Source organism: Jaculus jaculus, chromosome 4 (assembly GCF_020740685.1).
Source record: "Jaculus jaculus isolate mJacJac1 chromosome 4, mJacJac1.mat.Y.cur, whole genome shotgun sequence".
Lineage (NCBI taxonomy): Eukaryota > Metazoa > Chordata > Mammalia > Rodentia > Dipodidae > Jaculus > Jaculus jaculus.
The window spans coordinates 113,987,659-114,000,893 of NC_059105.1; the positions used below are offsets into that span (position 1 = coordinate 113,987,659).

Sequence of the window (13,235 nt, forward strand, 5' to 3'; positions counted from 1 at the left end):
GGCCCCTTACCTCCGCGCGGGCCGGGCCGGGCACCGACTGGGCCGGGAAGACGCGCCTCCGGCCGCCGCTGGGAGCCGGGGCGGGCGGGCGGGCGGGCGGGCTTCTCCCGGGCGGCGGCGGGGGGCGCTGCTCTCGCTGCCGCCGCCGCCGCCGCTGCTCCGCGATGTCTCCGCTCCGCGGCCGCCGCTCCGGGCCGCCGCCGCCGCGCAGGTCCCTCGGCTGCTGCGGAAAGCCGGCAGCTTGCGCGGCAAACTCTTCCGCACGCAGAGCCGGCGGGGACAGCCGCCGCCGCTGTCGCCGCCTCCCCCTCCCTGCCGCCTCCTCCCTCTCCTCCTCCTCCTCCTCCTCCTCCCTTTCTCTTCCTCCTCCTCCTTCTCGTCCTCCTCTTCCCCAGCCCCGCTGCTCCGGCCGCCGGGGTTCTCCTGGCCCGGACCCAGCCCGGGACCCTGGCTCCGCGCGCGCCGCAGGCAGACGGACCCCCGGGCCCCCTGGATCCCGGCCTGTCCCCCGCCGGCCCTGCTGGGCTACCAGGGACGAGGGACGTGGTCCGGCTTGGGGTCCTGGCTTGGGACTGGGCGCGGTGGAGGGATGGGCGTTGTGCTTGGCTGGGAACGGTTCGAGAGGGGAAACTGGCGGACGAGACACTGCTAGCCGGGGTCCCCGTTGAAGTTATTACTCCGGGACAGCGAAGAACCTCCCCTCCACACACCCGTTGTCAACACTCGCAGTGCCCGACGCCACCCTCTGTCCCGCGGGCGGCAGCTCTGAGAATACCCCTGCCATCCCTCCTCCCCAGCCCGCGCCAGCGCCGTCCTGGAGGGGCTGCGCTGCGGGTGCGACTCAGGTCGCCCAGCGCATCTCTTGGGGGCACTGCGATGTCTCTAGGAGCAGCAGGGTGTGGGGGGTGGCGGGAGACAGGTGGGAAGAGAGAGTCGAGGGAGACCAGGGCTGAATGGACACTGTTCAGGAGGGACAGGGGGAATCCTGGGAGCCTCCTCCAAGGCTAACGTAGCCGTTCTGGAAAATGGGTCAAGGATGGGAAGGAAGCCACCAAGTGACCCCCGGGCCTGCAGGGGCCAGTGGGGCCGGGGGCCGTGGCTCGGAGCGTGTCCTCAGAACTGCTCTCTCCCTCGTCCTCCCCTCCCCCGCGGCCTTCCTCTCCTTTTCCACCAGTGCAGGAAATGTTCCACTGACCTACATATTCTTCCAAACATACGTGACCTTTTTTTTTTTTCCTCTGTGGGAGGAGACAGGCGAGAATCCAAGAAAAAGAGAAGCTAGAGAGACAGGCGCGCGCGAGAACACAGGGAGGCTTTTCACCAAGCCCCGCAAACCCCGAGCCCAGGCAGATGCGCAGACAGTCCCCCGGGCCGACCCGGAGCTGCGGCTTGCCACCTGCGGGGCTCTGGGAGCAAATCAGGTGCAAAAGGGGCCCGGTGACCCCGCCAGCGACGCCGCAGTGGCGGGTTTCAGAAGGCCACAGCCACCCTCCACCCCGCAGCAGCCTTCACACCGAGGAGGCATCTGGCTAGACAAGTCCCAGGAGGGGAGACCCCTCCACAACCACACACACCTCAAAAGGTTACCAGGTCCCTGACCTCTGGTTAGCTACGTTTCCCGGAGCTTCTGTCTCCGAAGCCCTTTACGATCATCCCTCTAGCGCTCACACATTCCGGCAAGTGGTAAGGTAAGCGCCCTGCTGCCAACCCCTGTTTCATCACACTGGACTTTTGTGGCCCAACGGGGTCTCCCGAGGCCTTTTCCCTCGAGTGGCCTGGAGGGTAGCTGCGCATGGGGGTCCAGGTTCTCTTGGGCAGAGTTCTGAGGCCCTCTCCCGAGCAAAGGGACCAGCGGCTCCTTATTTGGGCATGCAACCCCACACCGTCAATTAGATCAAAAAGCTCTCACAGAGCTCCTCCCCCCCCCCAAAGTAGGTCATTCTCTTTATTTCCCACTTGTATTATTTTTGTCTAATTCTCCTTCTGAAAAATAATCAGCTGCAAAGAGCTTTGAGCATCCAAAGAGCCGCAGTTATTCTCAGGCTTGCTTCAGACTTGAAGGGCTTTTGAGGAAACAGGAGGCATTTGGCCCACCGTGATTTTGAAGTTCTTCACTTTCCAATGGGGGGGGGGGGAGGGATTTCTTTTATCTTGCTTTGTTTTTCTCCCTGTCCCTTTCAATCAGACAAGTAAGTTTTATCCTGTTCTGAAAGGGTGACTGTGACTAATATCTACTAACGATGCAGTTGTGTACTTGTAACCGGATTTAATGAAGAATTCAAAGCCACCTCCCTTCCCTTTTTTCTCGTTTGAAAGAGTTTCCAATTCCCTTCCCTACTCCCTTTGGCAACTTAAACACTTGCTTGGAGATCTTTTAGGAAACTTGAAATGGTTCGGGTAATAACTCATCAAATAATTCTGCAGTGCAACAAGTAGTTTCACGATGCCTTGTTTCTTCCTCCTCTGAGATGGTTTACCGCCGAGGCCCTGCTGTTCACGCTAGAGATGGATGTAGATGGCCTTGCTACACTTCACTTATTCCAAGTGCCATGCCCTCTCAAAGTGCTAATCCCCACCCCGCTGGCATTTTAAGGCAGAGTGGAGAGAAGAGTCTGTGGGAGATGTCTCTTCCCTCCAAATGGAGAGGAAAGCTTACCCTTCCTTTTTTCCTATGCATTTGACAGTTCAACTCCTTCTAGTGACATCTGCTGAAGGCTTGCCATGAGTCAGGCTGGGCTTGGCCAGAAGGGACCAAGAAAGAGAGCACGGAGACAGTTTCTGTACACAAAGGGTTTACAGTGCTGAGGTAGAGATAAATCTGACCTAAATAGGGCCAGTGCCAAAGGAGTTCAGAGGAAGAACCCAGAATGGGCTTCTCGGAAGAGGTGGCCTTGGTACTAGGAGTTTTCACTGACCAGATGACAAGTGAAACCCGATCCTAATCTCTGTGCCACTTAAGTAACCCAGAGCATGGAGGAAAGGCAGCATTTCAAAACTGCATTGTCAGTTACAGGTCCCAGTCACTAGTCTTCTGAAGGAACCTAATTTTATTGATGGATTCCTCAATGACATTCCCAAGGAACCCTAGACATTTTTCAAAGAATCAAACTGTATGGAGAGGAGAATCAAAATTATATCAGTTATATAAATCTCTCAAAATATGTTGAAACAATTTTTCATAGTGTAATTGGATCTTCATCATAGAAGTTGAAGTTGTAGCATATTCTAATTAAAATAGTAATCCAGTTAATTTCTTGTGTAAGTACTAAGTGATTATGTGCACATTTTTAGTGTTACAGACTATGTGGGCTATTACAGTAATTTCAACACTAACCTGGGGCTTGCTCTCTGGCTGGGACATGCATTTAGTAACTTAAACACAAAGTGTAGAAGAGATAACAAGAGCAGGGTTCCATCTTGTAGGCTATCACATATTCCTAGTTATAGGTGGGAAGGCCCTTTGAATGAATTTCTAGAAGCTTATTTGTGGATTGATACCTCTGAATATGAGTTTTTCTCTTAAAATTCAAAAGAAAAATAAAACATCATGTCATGCATTGTTACATAAATAACCGTATGCTAAAAAAGAATAATGAGGCAGCCACAGCCAAAGGGAGAGTTGAGTAGGTGAAGAGGCATAGAATCCAGTAATTTCAGATGGACTCCTAGGCCAGGGCTAATGAGCAGCCTCAAAGAAGAGGGGCAGGAATGCCCACCCTGTGTTGCAGGTTCTGAGTTAGAGCGCCTGGCCTGCAGCAGCTTCGTGGAAGAGGCAAGTGAAGGCTGCAGCAGTGAAGGCTGTCTCCCCAGGCTGCAGGGGTACCGGGGGACAACCAAGCCTGGGCCACCTGGTAGAGTTTAGACTTGACTAGGCATTCATACCTGTTAAATCATATGATTGGCAGACTGAAGTACGCTGGGTGGAGAACTGGGCTGGAGAAGTCTGAAGGTGACAGCCCTAAGGACTCAGCTAATGCTATGCACGTTGCGGACAGTGCCTCTGAGGCTCACGGAAGGGAGCCGTGGCCATAGGTGCCAGCCCGCAGGCATGCATGCACACAAAAATGTGAGGAAAGAAAACTGGTGACACTATCAACAAGATGAATACTTGGGAAGAATTTTTCCTTTACACTTGAGCCTCCAAGGAAGTCCCATGATGTATGTGTAGTTTGTCTAAAAATGTTTTTTTTTTTTTTTTAGCTCTGTGCAAGTGATGTATGTGCATGTGCATGTGTGTCATGTGAAGGCCAGAGGCTGATGTCAAGTGTTTTCCTCAACCATTCTCCTCTTTATTTTCACTGAGGTCGGGTCTGTCACTCACTTGAGCCCAGCGCTTGCTGATTCAGCTCGTCTAGCTAGCCTGCGTGTGTGTGTGGGGGAGGGGGTTCCATGTCTCTGTCTCCTGTGATTTCATGTGGCCTCCGCGCCCCACCCAGTGCAGGGGATCCTAGCTCCAGTCCTCATGGTTGTGCGACAAGCAACTTTACCACTGAGCCATCTCCCCAGACCCATAATAAAGTGTAATCCTAGGTTCCATGTACTTCTCTTCTAGGAGTATTAAAATTAACAGACTTAGTTCTGTGTGTATGTGTGTGTATTTGTGTGTTGGGGTGGGTGCACATGTATATGTGGGTGCATACATGTGTGCACGTGTGCATGTAGAGGTCAGAGGACAGTCTTGGGCCCGCCATTTATTTATTGATTGATACAAAATCTCTCACTTGCCTGGAACTTGTCAAGTAGGCTACACTGACCATGACCAGCCAGTGAGCCCCAGGGACTTGCCTGTCTCCCACTCCCAGCTTTGCTTTACAAGCAGGCATAGCCATACCCTGTTTGTTTGTCTGTTTCTTTATTTTTAACATGGATTCTAGGAATCTAACTCAGGCCCTCATGTTTGCAAGGGAAGCACTTTACTAACTCAGCTATCTCTCAGCCTCTATATTTTTTAAAACATTTGTCCACTCACAGCAAAGTTGAAAGTACAGAAAGTTCACATATTGCCCCCACCACATGCCCACAGTTACCACATTCCCCACCAGAGCTCCACTCTGTTTCTCTTACTGAACCCACATTGATGCATCATAATCGTTTGAGTTCACTCTTTACATTAGTGTTTACTCTTGCTATACCCAAAAACTATGAAATGCCATATACACACCATTATATACAGAACAGTTCCACTACCTTAAAAACCCTCAGTTCTCTGCCTATTCACCCTCTCCAACCACTGCTTTTTTTTTTTTTTTGTGCCCCTAGATTTGCCTTGTCCAGAAGGTCATGCAGTTACACACATATAGTGGTTAAGCATTTTCCCATGGCTCCGTTTACACACACATTTGCATTTAAGTTTTGTCCATGTCTTTTCATGGCTCACTAGCCCATTTCTTTTTAGTACCAAATAATGTTCTTATGTCTGGACAAGGGAATTTTCAAAATGATATTTCAGTAAATAATGTCTGCAGTAATAAAAGGTGACATTTATCTAATACTTATGTGCTAGGTATTCACTTTACCTCATTTCATCTTTCATCAGAAGGACCTGTTAACAAGTGATTTATGATTTTCAGCTTCCAGATAAGGAACTGGCCTAGAGAGGCTCAAGGTGCCCTTAGCCACTTGAAACACCTGTGACAGAGAAAAGTTGAACCTGGCTTTGATGACTGCTGAGCCTAACTCCACCCACCCACCCCACCCCTCTCCCTGTCGGAAGCCAGCCCAGCGATGTTCATGTTCACATCTTTATTCTCCAAGAAATCTTGCTGGGCAACACATGGTGCCCAGCCGTTCCATGCTACTGTGCAGTTCTTGCTTCTGATTTCTTTCGTTCTCCTTTCAGTGTGTTGGTTTTTAAATACCTTCAGTTCATTCTGAAAGCAACAATCTTCCCAGGGCTTGAAATGGAACTCTAAGATGAAGGATTGGAGTCAGCAGCAGAGTGAAATTGGTCCTGATAACTCACTGAAGGAAATGAAGTCCATGGGTCAATATGCGTGTTACTGGCATGCTGGCATCTTGCCAAGGCACCGTTTGGACTTTGGCAGTAGGCTAGATGGGAGTGTCTTTCTGTGAAAACAAACCAACTTTGGGTCTTAGACTGGGAATGAATGCAAGTCCCTCTCATTAAAGGGTGATTAAGTGTAGCTCAGGTTTCTTTTTCTTGACCCCAGAATGGGAGCCCACAACAAGCCCGCCCGAGGAGGGCACTCTGTTGAGCTGTTACAGATGGCTGTCCTGCTGGCTAATATAATAGCCAGGGATGCATCCTTTCTCACTGGGATGAGAGAAACCTTGAGTGTTCTTTGGAAGGCTTTAAGCCCTGGTATAATCTAACAGCCATCACAGTGAACCTGTGGAATGTGAGAGGGCCATCCAGTGATACATGGAAAATAGAAGGGAAGAAAAGTGTTTGTATGCAGGGTACTGGTGGGGGAGAGGCAGGGGTACGGGCAGCAAATGTGGGTGAAATGTGAAGGTGGCAGAAGGATGGGAGGTGGTGTTACTTCCTGCAATTTCAAAAGGAATTGTGGAATCGGAGCTCAAGCAAAACCAAGGGAGGAGAAATCACTTCCACTCCAGAGTCTTTTGCTCTTGGCTTGCATTGGTGGAGGCACAGCAAGCTGTCAAGACATGCATTCTCCCAACAAGCACAAGGAATACCCTTTAGGAACAGGCAGAAAAAGCTGTGTTCACATCCCAGGTGTCTGTTGTGTTACCTGTTCTCAGCTACCACATTTAACTTAACTATGAAGAGATAATTTAAAAAAAATATTTTATTCGTTTGCATGGAGAGAGAAAGAGAGAGGGGTGGGGGAGAATGGTCATTCCAGGGCCTTTAGCCACTGCAAATGAACTCTAGATTCATGCATGGCTTTGTGCATTTGGCTTTATGTGGTTACTAGGGGGAATTGAACCCAGGCCGTTAGGCTTTACAGGCAAGCTCCTTAACTGCTGAGCCATCTCTCCAACCCTGAAGAAATAATTCTAATGTGTTTCCTTGTGTGCAAGAGCATGTACACACTGATGGGCAACAGTTTATTTCCCAGTGTGGTTTCCATGCCTGCCTCATTTTGAAAAGCTCTGACTTTTGCAGAGCTGTGTGAACTGTTAAGTTCTGCACTGACAAATGCATAATCTGCCATGTACTTTGCCCAGGGAGAACATCTAGTGATACGAAATTCATTACACATAGTTCACTTGAAGTGGAAAGCTAATTATAGAAGAATGTTCTCCAAGAAGCTATTTTTAGTCCCTCCCAAGTAGGCAGCAGACTACGAATTTCCTGTATGGGCAAGCAGGCTTTGATCAGCAGGGTTTGTTGCAAGGTTTTGGTGAGAAGGAGTCTTCTCAATCGCTCCAGTGAAGCACTTGTGTTGCCAATGAATAAAGATGACCCCACTCAATGCTGTAAATGCACGTGTGCTATTGCTTGTTACTCTCTCTTCCTTTCCAAATACACAAGGGCTGTAAAAGATGCTCTCGTCATGGATAGTAGGCTTGACTGAGTTGACATTCCAGAAATTGGTAGTTAAAAATCACCTTTTCTTCTTATTACATTCATGAGATTCAGATGGTCCATAGTATTAAGGTCTGAGACTAATTGTTGAGATTTTTGTTTAACAACTTTTCACTGGGAAATTGTAAATGCTAACACACAGCATTTGGCTTTCTTGATCAGAATAATGGTTCTCAAATTGTGTTCCTTGGTCCAGCAGCATTACTTGGAAATCGTTAGAAATGAGAATTCATAAACCTAGCTCCCAGGCCTGCTATCCCAGCACATTGCATCAACCTTGCAGGGGATTCTAATGTGTACAGGCTTTGAGATCCACAACTTTGGATGAATCCGTAGCTTTGAGGTCGGGGGCCTATCCACTTCTGTTATGGTTGGAGCCGAGTACATATCCTGAGTTGAACCCTGGGTGGTAGCGTTGCATGCATTCATTTAATCCACTTTCACAACTACCTCCTGGGGTGGGGAGGAATAGTTTTCTCACCTTTCCATAAAAAAAAATAGAATGGAAGTCCACAAGGGGTGAAGTTACTTGTATAAGAACATTGCTGGTAGATAAATGAGTATTTTGTGCTCAGTCCTAAGCATGATAACTAAACCACAGCTGCCAAGGTTCAGAGAACCTCACAGAAGAGAGTAGAAAGAACAAAAGAGCAGGAGGATGGAAAGAGAGGGTGAGGAATGCTGTCATCTGGATAGGACAAGTCTACTACACTTAGAGACTCACAGCAGATGTGGTTTCCTACACATGATCCAGGCTGTCAATATTTCATTGTAGATGAGGAAGCGGTCCATGAGAACCTGCACATCCCAGAGTAAATGCTGGAAACTGATGCCTGTTGGGAAAGGAGAAGTCCTTTAGTGGTGTAGCCACTGGAGGATTGCTTATACTCCAATGAATAACCTCCTACCCATGATTAAGCAAGTGACCCTAATTTAAACCAGCGAGCTTCCCACCAAAATAGACAAGACATGAAAATTGATAGGTAATCTAATGGAAAGAAGAAGCGTTTTAGTGGGAGGCAAAGGGAAGAGAGGGTAAATGGGGGCAGTGGGGCCAAAATGCACTATATACATGAAGAAAAGTGTCACAGATTTTTTAAAGAACATTTCTGGTATAATGTGGAGATAGAATGGAGGCCTAGGTCTCTGTGGCCTAGGCCTATGTTTCCAGCACTCTGAGGATCCTGTGGTTGTGCTGGCTTAGTGCCACAGAATCTAGTGATTGATGAGGACTTTAACAAGCCACTTTCCAATTTTCCTGTTCCCTTATTCCTCCCATTTCTCTCTGTGTCTCTTAATTACTTCTTTCTCCTGCCCTCACCCCTACCCTTCCCTCCATGAAATGAACTGCTTTAGCATGTTATCATCCTATCTTGTATCTCTCGCATCTAGCAATTCATCAGAATTAAATTAAGCCAAGTCTAAATCTCAGGGCAAGGTATCTTTTTGTCTGTGATATTTCACTAGGGCTCTAAGACAAGGGGAAGTTGGCAGAGAGGTACCTTAAGTTTAAATACATAAAGGGTGGAGGTGTAGCTTGGTGTTGTAATACTTGCCTAGCATGGACATGGCCCTGGGTTTGATCTCTGGCACCATGAAAGGCATGCTACCAAAGGGGTTTATTAGTCACAGTGAGCTGTGCCAGTATGAACATTAGGTTCAGTGGGTACTGTGTAAATGCACTAGAAACAGGTAGTCTAAGAGATGATAGTGACCTATGCCACCAAGCCAGGAGGTAAAGATCTGTACTCCAAATTAACACAATATATTAACATAGTGCATAGGTGATAGGTATAAAATATTCAGGGACTATAAGAAGAGTTCAGAAAGAAGCCCTCACATTTCTAGTCAGTTGATTTTTACAAAGGTGGGTAAGAAAATTCATTGAGAAAATTATTATCATGTTACTTCTTGGTATGGAAGGATTTTTGGACATCTGCATATCAATGCAAGAAAGAATAAAGTGGACTCCTACTTCATACCATATTTTAAAAGTAAATCAAAATTGATAGAATGCATTGATGTAACAGTTAAACCATAAAACTTATGGTATAAAAAACAAGTCTATCTTTATGACCTTTGATTTGGCAAAGGATTTTTAAACATAATACCAAAAATATAAATAATCATAAGAAGAAGATAGAAAAATTAGACTTCACCAAATATGAAACTTGTGAGGATACTATCAAGAGTATAGAATGGCAAAGCACAGGACAAGAGAAAATATTTGCAAATTCCTCCACCTAGGGAGGGTGCGTTCCAAGACCCCCAGTGAGTGCCTGAAACCATAGAGTGCTGAGCCTTACATTTACTACTGAGGTGTTTGCTGTACATGCTTACGAGAAAGTTTAAATGATGAATCAGGCATAGTAAGAGGTTAACAATAACTGATATTAGTAATAAAATGGGATAATTATAACACTATACTATACTTCCAAGTTATCTTAAGCTGATGTTATTTGTTTTTGGAAATTTTTGTTTAGTATTTTCAGACTGCAGTTGATGAATGGTACTAAAAGTGTGGAAAGGAAAACCATAGATAAAGGGTCTACTGTATCTGGAAAATGACTTGTGTCTGGCCTATGTAAAACAACTCTTAGCTCTAAGTAACTCATGAAAAATAATCTACTTAAAATGAGTAAAGGATCTGAATAGACTTTTCCCCAAATGGGATGTACTCTGGGCCCATAAATACATATGAGATGTTAACATTATGAGTTATCAAGGAAATGCAAATTAAAGTCCCAATGAGGTTCTCTTTTATACTCATTAGGTTAGCTATCATGTTAACTTTTCATAGCTCTAACAAATACTTGAGAGGAATAATTGAAAAGGAGGAAAAATATATTTTGGCCCAAGTTCAGAGATTTCAGTTGAAAGCCAGCTCGATCCTTCAGGCCTGAGATAAGGCATCATGGTGGTGGGAGGTGTAATAGTTCAGGCTGCTCACTTCATGACTGCCAGGAAGGGAGGGAATGGAGAGGGTGGGGAGAGACTAAAGACAAAGCATATCTTTCCATTGTGTGTCCCCAATGATCTACTTTCTCCAGTTGATTTCCACTTTCTTCTTTCCACCATCTTCCAATGCCATTATCAAAGGTTTAATCTAGTGATAAAGATAGTTCTTTTGTGATCCATTCGCCTCTCAATGATTGGATCCATCAGCTGAAAACCAAGCCTTTGGGAGACACTCCACACACAAGCCATGATAGCTACAATTCAACAAAATGAAATGAGGGGTTTAGAAAGCCGTGGCAGACCTGGCTCAGCTTGGCTTGGGGTGACGCACTGGAATATTTCTGTACTGGTAGATTATCAGCTTCCTTCCTGAGCCCTCTGACTGGCCTTGCCATCCTGATGTTCCTACAGAGGGCCCTGAACGCCTTATCCCATGGCCATGGAAACCCTGGAGCACTGTGAGTGGGCATGTTGGCTCATGGTTCTGACTCTGAAATCCAAGTCTTCCTTTTGGTGTACTTTCACTGCCAAACTGAGCTCTCACTCCTTGGATTCTCAGGGTTTATCTTCACCTGACCCCTATTTAACTGGCCATGTATTTCCCCTGCTGCCCACAGGGCACTATGTGTGATGTATGTGCTCCTAATGCCACATCTTCATGTTTGCTATTTCCTCCTTTCACATCTTCTTCCTGTCCCCCAAGTTCTTGACCATGTGCTGCCACTTCTAAGAACTTATCCCTGAGTCCTTCTGCCAGAAGTGGATTCTCCTTCCTTGTTACTTTCAGGTAGTGTGTGTGTGTTTGTGTGTATGTGTGTGTATACTTATATATACATATAAGTATATGCATGTTTTATTTCATGTGTGACTACTCCCATTTTTAATTTTTTGTTTATTTTTACTTATTTATTTGAGAGCAACAGAGAGAGAGAGAGAGAGAGAGAGAGAGAGAGAGAGAGAGAGAGAGAATGGGCATACCAGAGCTTTCAGCCACTGCAAACGAACTCCAGATGTGTGCACCCCCTTGTGCATCTGGCTAACGTGGGTCCTGGGGAATCGAGCCTCGAACCTGGATCCTTAGGCTTCACAGGCAAGCGCTTAACCACTAAGCTATCTCTCCAGCTCACTACTCCCATTTTTATGGCCAAGGGCCCTGAAGTTGACATTTTAGTTAAGATTGTTTTGATGTAGAAACAGAACCAGCTCTGCTTCTGGAGCTTAGCCTTAGATCTCTCCTCTAGCTACCTCACCTATGGTGATGGTTTATACTGACTGTCAACTTGACTGGTCCTGGAATCACCTGTGAGGGATTGTGTAGATTAGGTTAGCCCCTGTGCTTATCTATGAGGAATTATCTTGGTTAGGTTAGTGCCACAGGGAAGACCCACTTTAACTGTGGGGAGTACCGTGTCAAGTGCCAGGGCCCTGGGACTTCAGAACAAGGAGAGAGCTGGCTGGTTAACAGCATTCATCATGCTCAGCTTCCTCACCCAGGCTGACTGTGACGAGCCCTGCTTCAGGGTCTGCCTCCATGCCTTCCCCACCATAGTGGACCACAACCTGGAACTGTAAGCTGACATAAATGCTTCCTCCCTTAAACTGGTTTTTGTCAGGTATTTTGTCCCAACAGTGAAAAATTGACTAATACTAATTTGGCCAGTCTATCTAGCCCCACAGCTGTACGTCCTGCTTGATGGGCCAAGGGCTCCCAGGTGGGCACCTCTAGCCTTATGGACTCCCTTGCCTGCCTGGTAAATGAAACTTCCTAAGTTGAGCTGTGGGAGAATGGCATCCTTGCCTGTGCTTGCTGTAACTTATACCCAAATGCCATCTCTTGAATGAGACCTCATGAGCTTTGAGTAGTAAGCTACACTATGTTACAAAGTGGATGTTCTAGTGACTTCTATTTTTTTTTTGTAGCCTAATTAATGCTTACTGCCCCCTCCCCACCAAGGTTGGTATTTTCTTGTTTGACTGTGGAGAAAACAGGCCTAGAATGATGAGGGGGTATGTACCCCAGAGCTACACCCATGCTCCCAGTGGAACCAGGATGGATCATAACTTTAGATGATTATACTCAATCTGTTCCATCCTATCCCATTCCTTTGGAGATGACTTCCCACAGGCAGTTCCCCATGTACCCTTATCTCTCTGCTTCTAGATACCCAAGATTTGAAGGTGTGGTGCTTTGGTTCAGGTGACCCCCATAAGCTTATGTGTTCTGAATGCTAGGTCCCCAGCTCAGGCAATTTGGGAACTGGGGCCCCCTGGAGGTGATGTATTGTTGGGGACAGGGTGTGACAGCCACCTTCGCCTTGTCAGTGTTTGGCACAATCTCCTGCTGTTGCTGTCCACCTGATGTTATCCAGAAGGTGATGTCCACCCTCTGCTCATGCCATGTTTTTTCCTGCCATAGTGGAGCTTGCCCTCAAGTTTTTAAGCCAAAATAAATCCTTTTACTCCACAAACTGCTTTTGGTAAAATGCTGTCTGCCAGCAGTGCAAAGCTAATGACAACAGGGAGCTTTCAGGGTGGCCTCAGCTACCAGTTCCTTCCAGTCCCTGACCCTTCCCATAGCCCCTATCACCCCGGCCTGATTCCTGCAGGTGCTCTATGCAGGCCTCTTCAAGCCACAGCCAGAGAGCCCTGGTGTCGTCCATGGGGACCCTGCTCAGACTTGCTTCTGCTGGGATTCAGGCAGAGGCAAACACTGAACTTTTAGAAACTGAACATCAAATGAATGAACTGAGAAATCCCAGAA

General features: G+C 47.0%; 2 protein-coding genes across 2 annotated transcripts in view; one reads left to right on the plus strand and one right to left on the minus strand.

Moving 5' to 3' along the window:
• Npas2 (neuronal PAS domain protein 2) overlaps positions 1-67 on the minus strand; it is a 182,958-nt gene extending 182,891 nt beyond the window's left edge. The window contains exon 1 of the mRNA XM_045147916.1: positions 11-67. The gene's annotated coding sequence lies outside the window, so the exon portion shown is untranslated. The remainder of the gene's footprint in view (positions 1-10) is intronic.
• The window catches only part of LOC123460247, a 66,008-nt gene that overhangs the window by 6,690 nt on the left and 46,083 nt on the right, over positions 1-13,235 (plus strand). The gene's annotated exons all lie outside the window — the stretch shown is intronic.